The sequence below is a fragment of the Carassius gibelio genome, chromosome B6, assembly GCF_023724105.1.
Source record: "Carassius gibelio isolate Cgi1373 ecotype wild population from Czech Republic chromosome B6, carGib1.2-hapl.c, whole genome shotgun sequence".
Taxonomy (NCBI): Eukaryota; Metazoa; Chordata; class Actinopteri; order Cypriniformes; family Cyprinidae; genus Carassius; species Carassius gibelio.
Genome location: NC_068401.1, coordinates 4,188,193 through 4,198,875, shown reverse-complemented (window position 1 = coordinate 4,198,875; position 10,683 = coordinate 4,188,193). Strand labels below are relative to the sequence as shown.

Below are 10,683 nucleotides of genomic sequence, written 5' to 3'. Positions count from 1 at the left end.
AGGCATACTTTTAGCAAGTGGAATTAGTCAAACTTTTACTCCGGTCAATACAGTATTTCTCAAGGCTGGTTTATTTTTTAAAGTCACTTTCTATAAACAATCCTTAAGGTCTTAAAAAGCAGAATATTTCCACTGTTACTGTGTAGGGGGAAAACACACAGTTCATTGAACTCACATACACCTTTTGTGACATGCAAAACAGCATGATTTCACACATACTATCTAAAAGTACAAAAGCCATTTCCAAAACATTTATGTTTGAAATTATGCATAGTCATTATGCAAAGTCAGCTTTCATCTAAATAAATAAATAGTTAGGTAAACTGTAAACAATAAATTAAAAAATAATAATGCTAATAAAATTTTTTTTTAAAATTTTTTAATAAAAAAGCTAAAAAGGAAAATACAGTAACATACAGTACAGAAAATATCAAATCCTTGTTTTGGCTAAAATGAATTGTTGATAGTAATCCAATAGTAATGAGTTGATTTTAACAGAATTGCATAAAATTCCATTATAATTTTCTATTTTTTTAAATACTTTTCTTTTCTTTTCTTTTCTCTCTTTTCTTATCAATACATTTGCATTCAACAGTGTTGCATCAAAAGTGAAACTAAAGAGAAAAATCATGAAAAATGTATTACAGTTCACATAAAGCACAATGGGAAACATGAAAAACTATTAAGCAGCACTGTGATAAATAAAAATAACAATAAAAAATTAATAAACAAATAATGCAGCCTTGGTGACCAGAAGAGACTTAATTCATAAACACACACACACACACACACATTTGTTTTTGTGAAAAGTGGGGACATCCCATAGGCGTAATGGTTTTTATACTGTACAAAATGTTGTGCATTTTTACTTTCTCAAAAAAACTCATTCTGTATGATTTATAAGCATTTTGAAAAATGGGGACATGGGTTATGTCCTCATAAGTCACCCTCTCCTTGTAATACCTGTGTCTTACCCATGTCATTATACAGAGTATCCTGATATGTCATAAAAACAAGAGCACACACACACACACACACACACACACACACACAAAGACCCCAAAATGTTTATCTATGGTGTAATGCATTTGTGACAACTTGCCCCAATATAAATGTGAGAACCTGATTCAAGAGAACCATTAAGAGTTTCACCAATCAGTTTCACTTTTATCCAATATTACAACAATATAATCCTGAATTTTAGTTTGGAGGACAGAATTCACAAAAAATACATCAAACTATTTGCCAGTTTGCAGAACCCGTTGGCCCATAAAAAGGAATTATTCCTCTTTCAACACCAGACTGTATGTGGAAAGCAGTATAGTTTAATTCAGACGAGCCATTGGGGGTCTTGGCCAAGTGTCCCACAAGCATATTCACAGGATATTTAATGGACTTGTACAGTTTGCACGGAAACAGTTCCAAGTTTTTCAGTCCATCCACGCTGCCAAATGTGCCGAGTGGCCAAGAAAATATGGAAGAATTCAGAATTTACAGCTTTGATGTGTTTGCTGCCTGGTGTGACAGAGGAGAGAAATGACAAGGGAGTGTGTGTGAGACTCCAATGAACAAAAATGGGAGGAGAAAAGGAGAGAGAGTGAGAAAAGTTAAAGCCGACGAGGGAGCATTGAGAGACCGACTCAGTACAAGATGCAGGAGAAAGCTAGTCGCATTTGATGCATTCAGTCACTTCGTTTTTTGCTCTGTACAAGCAGCTTCTCAGAATCAGGTGGCATTTCTGGCTGCTGGAGAAACCCTTGCTATCAGGAGTCAACAGACATCTGCTCCTGCAACACACACACACACGCATGCACGCTACTGCAGAGATGAGCACTAATGTGAGTTTGCTTAGCTGTCAGACGTAACTCGGCTCTGGGACAGAAGAGCTCCGAAGCAGGTAGGATGAACTATTCTAACTACAGATGTTTCTGCATGTGAAGTTTGAGCTGTCCTGCTTCGTTTTTAGGAGTAAGACAAAAAGTAGACTGCTAAAATGTAAGGATGTGTGTCATTTTTTTATTTTTTTTGCATTTTTACTAACTAACATTTTTCCTACTACATAACGTGTTTGGGGTGTTTGGACTGTTTGACAATTCTATGGCAAACTGAGGGAAACCTGTCTGAAAACAATCATTTTGTGAACACATGGACCTTGTTTTCTTTCTTAAAGCATGTTCCTGGTGTTATCATGCACTATTTATCTGTGTCAGTGCTATGTCAGCTATCAAAAAACACCTGGGTCAAGGCTGTCAGGATCTCACATGCTACCCTGGTTTCTGTTTCACTAAATTAACCCCAAACAGAAGTTTTTGTGTATCAGCGGTCATCTGTGGCATTTGGACAGGGATGAGGTTCGCTGCACAGGTTGGCTATAAGAAAAACACCTCAGGTTATGAGTTGAATGCTCTTTTCTCTCGGCCTAGGATTGGTGTTTGTTTTTGCAGCTGCTGGTACGTGTTCATGGAAAAATGGCAAGTAATAATAATAACTGGCAGCACGAGATACTGATGATAGGGCTTAACCTGCATTTAACCTGCAACACTGTTTTAAAGGCAAATCTTCTTTAAAGGCAATGAAAGAGGCCGCGTGCATTTCCATGAAGACGAATTATGTTTAATAGAGCTCTTTGTCATGCTTTAATGCAAACCAGTGGTTGTGGAAAAAACCCTCAGACAGGTTCCTCTGCCCTTGTACAATGAGTTCACAGAGAGGCTCCTCGTGTTTTTCAATTTACACTCCTTCACAGTTTCTGCTTTGCTCATCCCTCCATTCTTCTCTCTCTCCCTGATGCCCCCCTGTGGGAATCTGAAACTCAATTCCCCATCACAAGACTGCCCCAAACCGTGAGACTCAGAAAATCGAGCCTTCCCCAAATGCAGATTCTCCCTTTCTCTCTCTCTCTCGATCTCTTTTGTTTCATGCTTGCGTCTCCCTTCATTGGCTTTGTTTCATTTTGAACGGATACAACACCCTTAGAAGGAATCTGGGAATCTAGAATTCCAATTAAAAACACTAGTTGCATCATTTAAAGGCAAATACTTTGAAGGCCATCAATGGCAGTGTTATACATGAGTGTCATGTTAAATTAAGAGACTTGTCAAAGATTTGAAGTTGGCCAGCTGTGTTCATGTTTTATATCAGAATGTGGAAGGTTTGTAGTTGGACACTTTAAATATAAATAATAAAAAAACAAGCTATGTCCTTTTATTTTATACAAGCATTCATGAATAAACAGTTTTCAGATCAATTGATACACGATACAATTTTTAATAAATACTACTAATACTACAAATATGATATTTAATAAACAAAAATAATAAATATTAAATAATAATAATAATGATGAAGAATATTCTTTATATTTTTACTTCTAAGAAAATAAATAAATTAATAAATATAAAATAAGTATCATAAATCATAAAAGATTATTATTGTAATTGAATTAATAATATATTTATTAACAATATTATTATTATTATTAATCATATTAAATCATTATTTAAATAACTTTTAATAATAGTAACACAACGTCAACAAAAGCAAATTAAAATGTTTTATTATTATTATTAATAAAGTAAAAATGATAAAATGTTTACTAGTAATAATAATAATATAATACAAATTGAATATACAAATTAAATAAACTAAAAACTATTATAACATTATTATTATTATTATCATTTACTCCTACTAATAATATTAATTTATGAATAATTATAAAAGGTATTTATTCCTATTAATTATATAATTAAAATCATTATTTTAAATAACTTCTAATAATAACAAGTAAAAATTCTGAATAAATGTTTCCTTTTATAATAATGATGAATAATTAATTATAGAATTATTGTAAAAAAAATAATATTTTTAACAAAATAAATAATAATACCTTAGTATCTTATTTATTTTTACAATGATTCTTTAGCAAGTAACCATGGCATATTTGGTATTAAGCACAATACTGAAAAAATGTGAAATTAGTACATGGTTATGGTAAATGCATGACTATTTGACCTGTCTGTACTATTAACATTTAACTGCAAGACACAATGAATGAACAAAAATCTATTTTTCTGCATTTGATTAGTTGCGTCTGTAAGAATGTGTGTTCTCAAAACAGCCATAACTGATTCTTCAACATCTGTGTGAGTTGGTGGAGCTCTCTCCAAAAAAAAAAGATAATCTCAGAACTCAAGTTGTCTTCGGTGTCGCCCGTGAGAACTGAACACACCCGTTTAATCTTATTTAATTTCGAACTCTCAACATAAACTTTCGAATTCATCGAATGCTTGGTAAATCCATTGCCTTCCCATTCAGGAAACATAAACTATACAAAGATTCCCATTTCATTACAGTACAAAACTCTTCCATCCTGTTTATATATGACCATATGTGTATATGCACTCATGTCACACACTATCTACACTCATGCACATAGAAGACAACTCCAAAAGTCAGCTGGTGGTCCACTTCAGATAACACACGACCAGCCACAAAAACTGGAGTTACTATCTGTCTGAAACCTTTATCACTGACTCACCAGCTCAGTCAGAAACACATGGGGCTAGTTCACCAAAAAATACACAAATTTCAATTTTGAATACAATTCATAGATTTTATAGGCTAAAGTGGGATGCGTAATAAGCAATGAAAAAGATAAATGTAGTGCATATTTCACTCCTCATATGCCAGTGGTGAGCCATTTCCATTTCTGTTACATCCATCAATGCCAAGCAGGAGAGGTGGAAGTTGAGACATTTTTCTTCATCAGATAAGAAATGCAATTTCCAAATGTTTATATTACATACAAAGGTACTGGAATGTGAGCAGATTGCATTATTAACAGGTGTGGCATGGGTACCTATAGAAAGAGAGTGTGTATGTGTGTGTGTGACAAGCAAGAAGAGAAACAGTGTTTTCATTGACTTCAGTGGTGGTACACCCTGCTGAGATACCCACATATCCAATACGCTCTCCTCCCCGATGAACTCACCCTTTTTTCACTCCATTTCTGCAATGCTTTATTCGTTTACACAAGAAAAACAAAAGGAAAGAAGTGTAGGAAGTGCAGAAAAAGGAGGGATTTGCACATCAAACACGCAGCCAAAAGTACAATCGCTCTGGTGGTGGAACTTAAAGCGAGGTGGACCCAGGTGGACCCGAGCCAGAGCGGAAAGCCCCACTTTGTAAAAACACAGCGCCACAAGTAGATCCATCCACAGGAATGAAGGGATACTAATTGTGAGGACTGTCAGAGAGGTCACATCATGATAGCAGCAGTCGAGGAGGTTTCTAAAGGTTCTTCACTGGTTTTCTAAAAAATCTAGGCTTGACAAAGATGCTCTTTCTTGATATTTTTATAATCCAGGTCCGGTTTAGTCATGTCTTCCAGACACCAGTCAGACATGTTAGTCATATATTGATGCTAAATACAGCCCTGACAGATTTTCAACAAATAAACACACACAATGCCGCCTTGCTCACAGCGATCATTATAGCCTGGCATGTAATTGTCTTGAAATGTAATGTTTTTTATTTTTTTTACTTAAAGGGGGGGTGAAATGCTATTTCATGCATACTGAGTTTTTTACACTGTTAAAGAGTTGGATTCCCATGCTAAACATGGACAAAGTTTCAAAAATTAAGTTGTACGTTTTTGGAACAAAAATACTCCTTCCGGTTTGTCACAAGTTTTTTTCGAGTATGGCTCTGTGTGACGTTAGATGGAGCGGAATTTCCTTATATGGGTCCTGAGGGTACTTCTGCCGGAAGAGCGCGCGCTCCCGTATAGCACAACACTGAGAGCACAACAGACTTCACTGATCAGAGCGAGAGACCGAAATGTCACAAAAGGAGTGTGTTTTTGGTTGCCAGGGCAAGACAACCCTGCACAGATTACCAAAAGAAAAACAGCATTAAGGGACCAGTGGATGGAGTTTATTTTTACAGAGCATCAACGGAGTTGTACAAGTGTTTGTGTTTGTTCCCTGCATTTCGAAGATGCTTGTTTTACAAACAAGGTCCAGTTTGACGACGGATTTGCATATCGTTTATTTCTTAAGGTTTAAGCAGTCCCAACTAAAAAGGGTCACGATCGTGTGTTGGAACCGCATGCGGTGAGTAAAACGGCTTCAAATATCTCTGTGTTGTTAACTTAGCTATCAGCGCTTAAGCACATCAAGTAAACAACATGCGATGTTGTCATCAAACTGCACTTTCCACATGTACAGCTTAAAAAAAAAAAAAAAAGACGACAAAGTGGAACTTAGTCATTTTCCAAAACCGCTAAGCAAATATATACAGTTTCAGTACATACCACATACTGACGTCGTTGCTGATGCTGCTCTTGTTAAATTTCAGCCTCTGGATCTGATTCTGGATCATAAATATACGCTGAATCTGACTGTAAGCCATGGTTTGTTTTGGATGATGTTTTTTTCTTCACGGTAATGTCACAGCTTCCAAACGCTCTCAACTCAAAAGCCTACTCGCGCTTGTGATTCTTTAGCTCCGCCCACACGTCACGCCTCTAGGCGGTCGTGTTTTTCAGGGAAAAATCGGTACAGACTATCTTTCTCTTATGAATATAATAAAACTAAAGACTTTTTGGAGTTATGAAGGATGCAGTACTACTCTATAGGTACTCAAGATTAACAGGATATTGAGTGAAAACCAGCATTTCACCCCCCTTTTAAGAAGCCAGCTTAATCCAACCTAAGCTGGTTTTAGGTTGAATTTAGCTTTAAGTACAACTTAAAGGACAGCCTGACTTGACCAAGTTAGGAGACCAGCGAACCAGCTTAGCCTGATTTAAACAGTTTTTCACCATTTGACTTGTAGTTCAATTAATATGCTTAAGCCATTCAGCGATAAACGGTCAGATAAAGTGATACCGAATACATTATACCATTTTTAAATTATATATTTCAGAAAAATTGTTTGCATATATATTAAATATATTTATTTATAATATAAATTGTATTAATATAAACATAGACATGTAAATATATGCAAATATTTTCAAAATATATACTATATTTGATTTTATATATACATAATAAATATGTACAGAACACGCACATATATTATGCTTTTATTTAGGATGCAATTAATCGTGATTAATCTTTTTGACAGTACTAATACATAGTAATAATAAATACTATTACAGTAATAATAATAAAATGTTATTTAAAGCTTAAATTATTTAGAAAATGTATTCTCTAATTAAAAGTATTTAATTAAAGTTTTATAATAATAATAATAATAATATATATATATAAATTAAATCAAATCACATAATACAAAATATTGAACTACTTATTATAATTTTTATACAATTATTAGTTGTAGTAAAATATTTTGAATTATTTTCAATTTATGATTTCGTCCCCTTGGAATTATAAGGTTCTATCTGACATTTTTGTCAAAATTGAGTTATTCACATATTCTTATTCTGTGACAATTTATTTACATTATGTGATGTTTTATTTTAAGTTGTGTACATTTTGGGATTTTTTATTGAAAAAACAAAAAGGTTATATCTACAGAAGTCTATGGAACACAAAAAATTTAGAGCTCAATATCTCAAAACTACTCAGAACGCAGAGAGAACCTTATAATTCCAAGGGGACGATTTATTACTTTGTAATAAATTAATTATTACTTTAACTGTTAGTGCCATCACTATGCCAAATATTGTCTTTAAATTCAAAACACCATCATAAATAAACAAATAAATAAATAAATACATTTGTTAACCTCACTTATTGTTGCAAGTCTATTATTGCTCATACTGAAAGTAACCTTTCATTACAAGTGGACGTGGAATTTTGCACTTGAATATTTTCTTCTGAGACTATAAAGAACTACCTTCAATTTAATTACATATAAAATCTGCATGAAAATATTATTTGAGCTGTAAATTGTGACCTTAAAACCAAAGAGCAAGTCTGACTTTTCGAAAAATGACATGACTTGGAAGTGCATTAGGAACATCTCTGTAAACTATTACAGTGGAAAGAAAAAGAAGGATACTGAAAGAGAGAGAGAGAGAGAACAAGTGCAGACAGAGAGCGAAGAGTAATTACACTTACACTGTTCATGTGCTGCTTTACTGACTGGCCTCTCCGCACTTAAACCCATATGGCACACACAAACAGGATGTACAGCCCCCTAAAGCTCTGGGATCTATTAAAACTTGACTCACATGAAGCCCGAGCAAAAAATAAATAAATAAAATACAAGAAGCCTAAATTGAACCTTTTGTTGGCATTCCCACTGTCTGCTTTGAAGACTCTCTTGCACTTTCAAGTGGCCACTGGTTCGCCGCCGAGATGCAAGGTAGTCATTTGGATTTGTTTACATGCGAAAAGCAGAGCTGAAGACATTCAGGGCTTTAACCACGCAATGCATTTCTTCTGTTAATCACATAATTCATGAGATCTGAAAGCACTCACGCTGGAAAGTCATTTTTGTCTGTGAAGTGCATTTCGGTGTCTCAAAACATAACAAAAACAACTAAACAAAGTTGAAGATTTGTATTTTTGCTAGGGTGTTGAGGGTGGTTGTCAAGCTGCACAAGCGTTTTCCCTAAATTTTGAGTTTCACTCAAAAAGGGGCAACAATATATCTTTGATTGAGAATGAAAATCCATAATTTAAGAAAACTATTGGTGAAGGATGTGGCTACCCAACATTAAACCCTTGTTGACCTGATGAGAGTTTATAGAACAAACCATCCTGCCACAAACCCTTCCACCTAAATCTGGTGTACATATGCTGTATAATCCAAAACCTTGTAGATAGTTTGGATTGGACAGCTGCTTCTCAATTCTCTTGCCTATGCCATCCAAGTAAACTTTCAAGCCAGTGTTCAGTCTTCACCAGAAACCAGCCAAGGAGGTGACAGAGTTCAGAGTGGTTAAGGTAAAATGGAGACAATGCCTCATAGAGAAATACTGGATGAAATGTTAGCCCACATCCCCTGGCAACAAACTTTTTTTATTTTAGTATTTTTCTAAGTTGTTATAGTAACACTGAGCACTGTCTTCATATTGGACAAAATAATCCATAGACTGGACTGAAATAATACAAAACGTTCATTTTCTAAGCCACCGTTCAGAGAAGATTTAGCCTAGATGTCTAGTGACCTTAAACTCTCGAGGCGCAAACCAATTTTGTGGCTGTCGCAAACCTGCCAGATGGGCTCAGATACCATATCCATGCTTTACTCCTGGTAGTTAACCAACTTCACAAAGCACATGGAAAAACGTCTGTCTAGTCTCAAATCTTGGACGCTCTTTTTAAGTATCACTAAACATCACATAAGTACACCCATAAGAAATCTATCAGACTTATTGCCAATACATGAAAATCCCCTTGTGTGCATGAAAGCTAAGCTTAAAAACTTGCTAAAAAGTGATCTAGAGGGATGTTTGCATGTAGCCAACAGTATTGCTATCACCAACTCTGGGTTTTTATATTTACTTGGATCAGAAAAACATCCCCATAAATAATGCTAATCAAAAGATAGGCGATCATTCAGTATTACTATCATGAGAATACATGGGAACCTCTTTTGGTGAGTGGAAATATGGGGCAGAAATCAGGAACTGATTATTGAGAGACAAGGTCATGAATCATCATAGGACTAAAAGAAGGAAAAAGGGGAAGATGCAACATCTGGCTAAAACATTCCACTCAACCACCAAACATCAGGAGTCCTTATATAAAAATCATCTCCATTAGCCACGAACATGCAAAGCTTTGCCACATTTTGGGTTTAAGGAGGAATTATGAGCAAGTTTGTTGTGATCGTGAAACATGTGGTTTGAGGTTACCAAATTAACACAGGTTACACACACACACACACATTCTTACACCCTCTCAACTGCTTTCAACTAACATTTCTGCTTGTGTCTGAGAGAAAGAGAAGATCAACAAAACATGAAAAAAACTGATTTGAAAAGGTGTGATCTTGTTATTATGTATAGGCATTCAAACATTTAATTGTGTCTGGTAATTATCATGAACACTTTTACATGTCACAAAATCTATACTGATAATATAAAATGATTCAAATATTTTTATTTTTATTTTATCTTAATATTTTTTTCTATTATATTAAAATGACATTTCTCATATAAAATAGTGCCTAAATGATATTTAAATATTTTTTACATTAATAATATTATATTTAGTAAATATTCTAAACATTTAAATATATATTTATAGTAATATAATAACAAAAAATTATATGCAATAAAAAATTAAATGAATAAAAAATGTCATAGTTTTGTGAATGTTTGTAGGCATCTAATGACAAATACCCTCTAAAGGTGGAACAGAAGTGCTTCTGAAACGGCATTTAGGTGTCTTTACACAGACTGCTCAGAGATGGAATAAATGCATTTAAACAGCAGTTAAGGCCTGTTCACACTAAGGATGATATATTTTTTTACACTAGCAAAATTTAATCTGGCTTTTGTGCAGCATTGCGACTTCACACTGCATTTGAGCAGGAACATAGCAGCTTTAACTCTGTGTAAAGACACCTCAAATTAGACATTTTTAGAAGTAGCCCACAATGATACTTTACAATAAAATAAATAAGTACATTGGACATAAAAATACCTATGAATACTAATGCAATCATGCTGAATTGGGAGTGAAAGCATGAGTATGT

The 10,683-nt window shown here is 34.4% G+C and overlaps 1 protein-coding gene across 1 annotated transcript in view; it reads left to right on the top strand.

Moving 5' to 3' along the window:
* Window positions 1-1,646: 1,646 nt before the first annotated feature.
* Window positions 1,647-10,683, top strand: part of ripor3 (RIPOR family member 3) — a 33,224-nt gene continuing 24,187 nt past the window's right edge. Inside the window, exon 1 of the mRNA XM_052559579.1 lies at window positions 1,647-1,897. The gene's annotated coding sequence lies outside the window, so the exon portion shown is untranslated. The remainder of the gene's footprint in view (window positions 1,898-10,683) is intronic.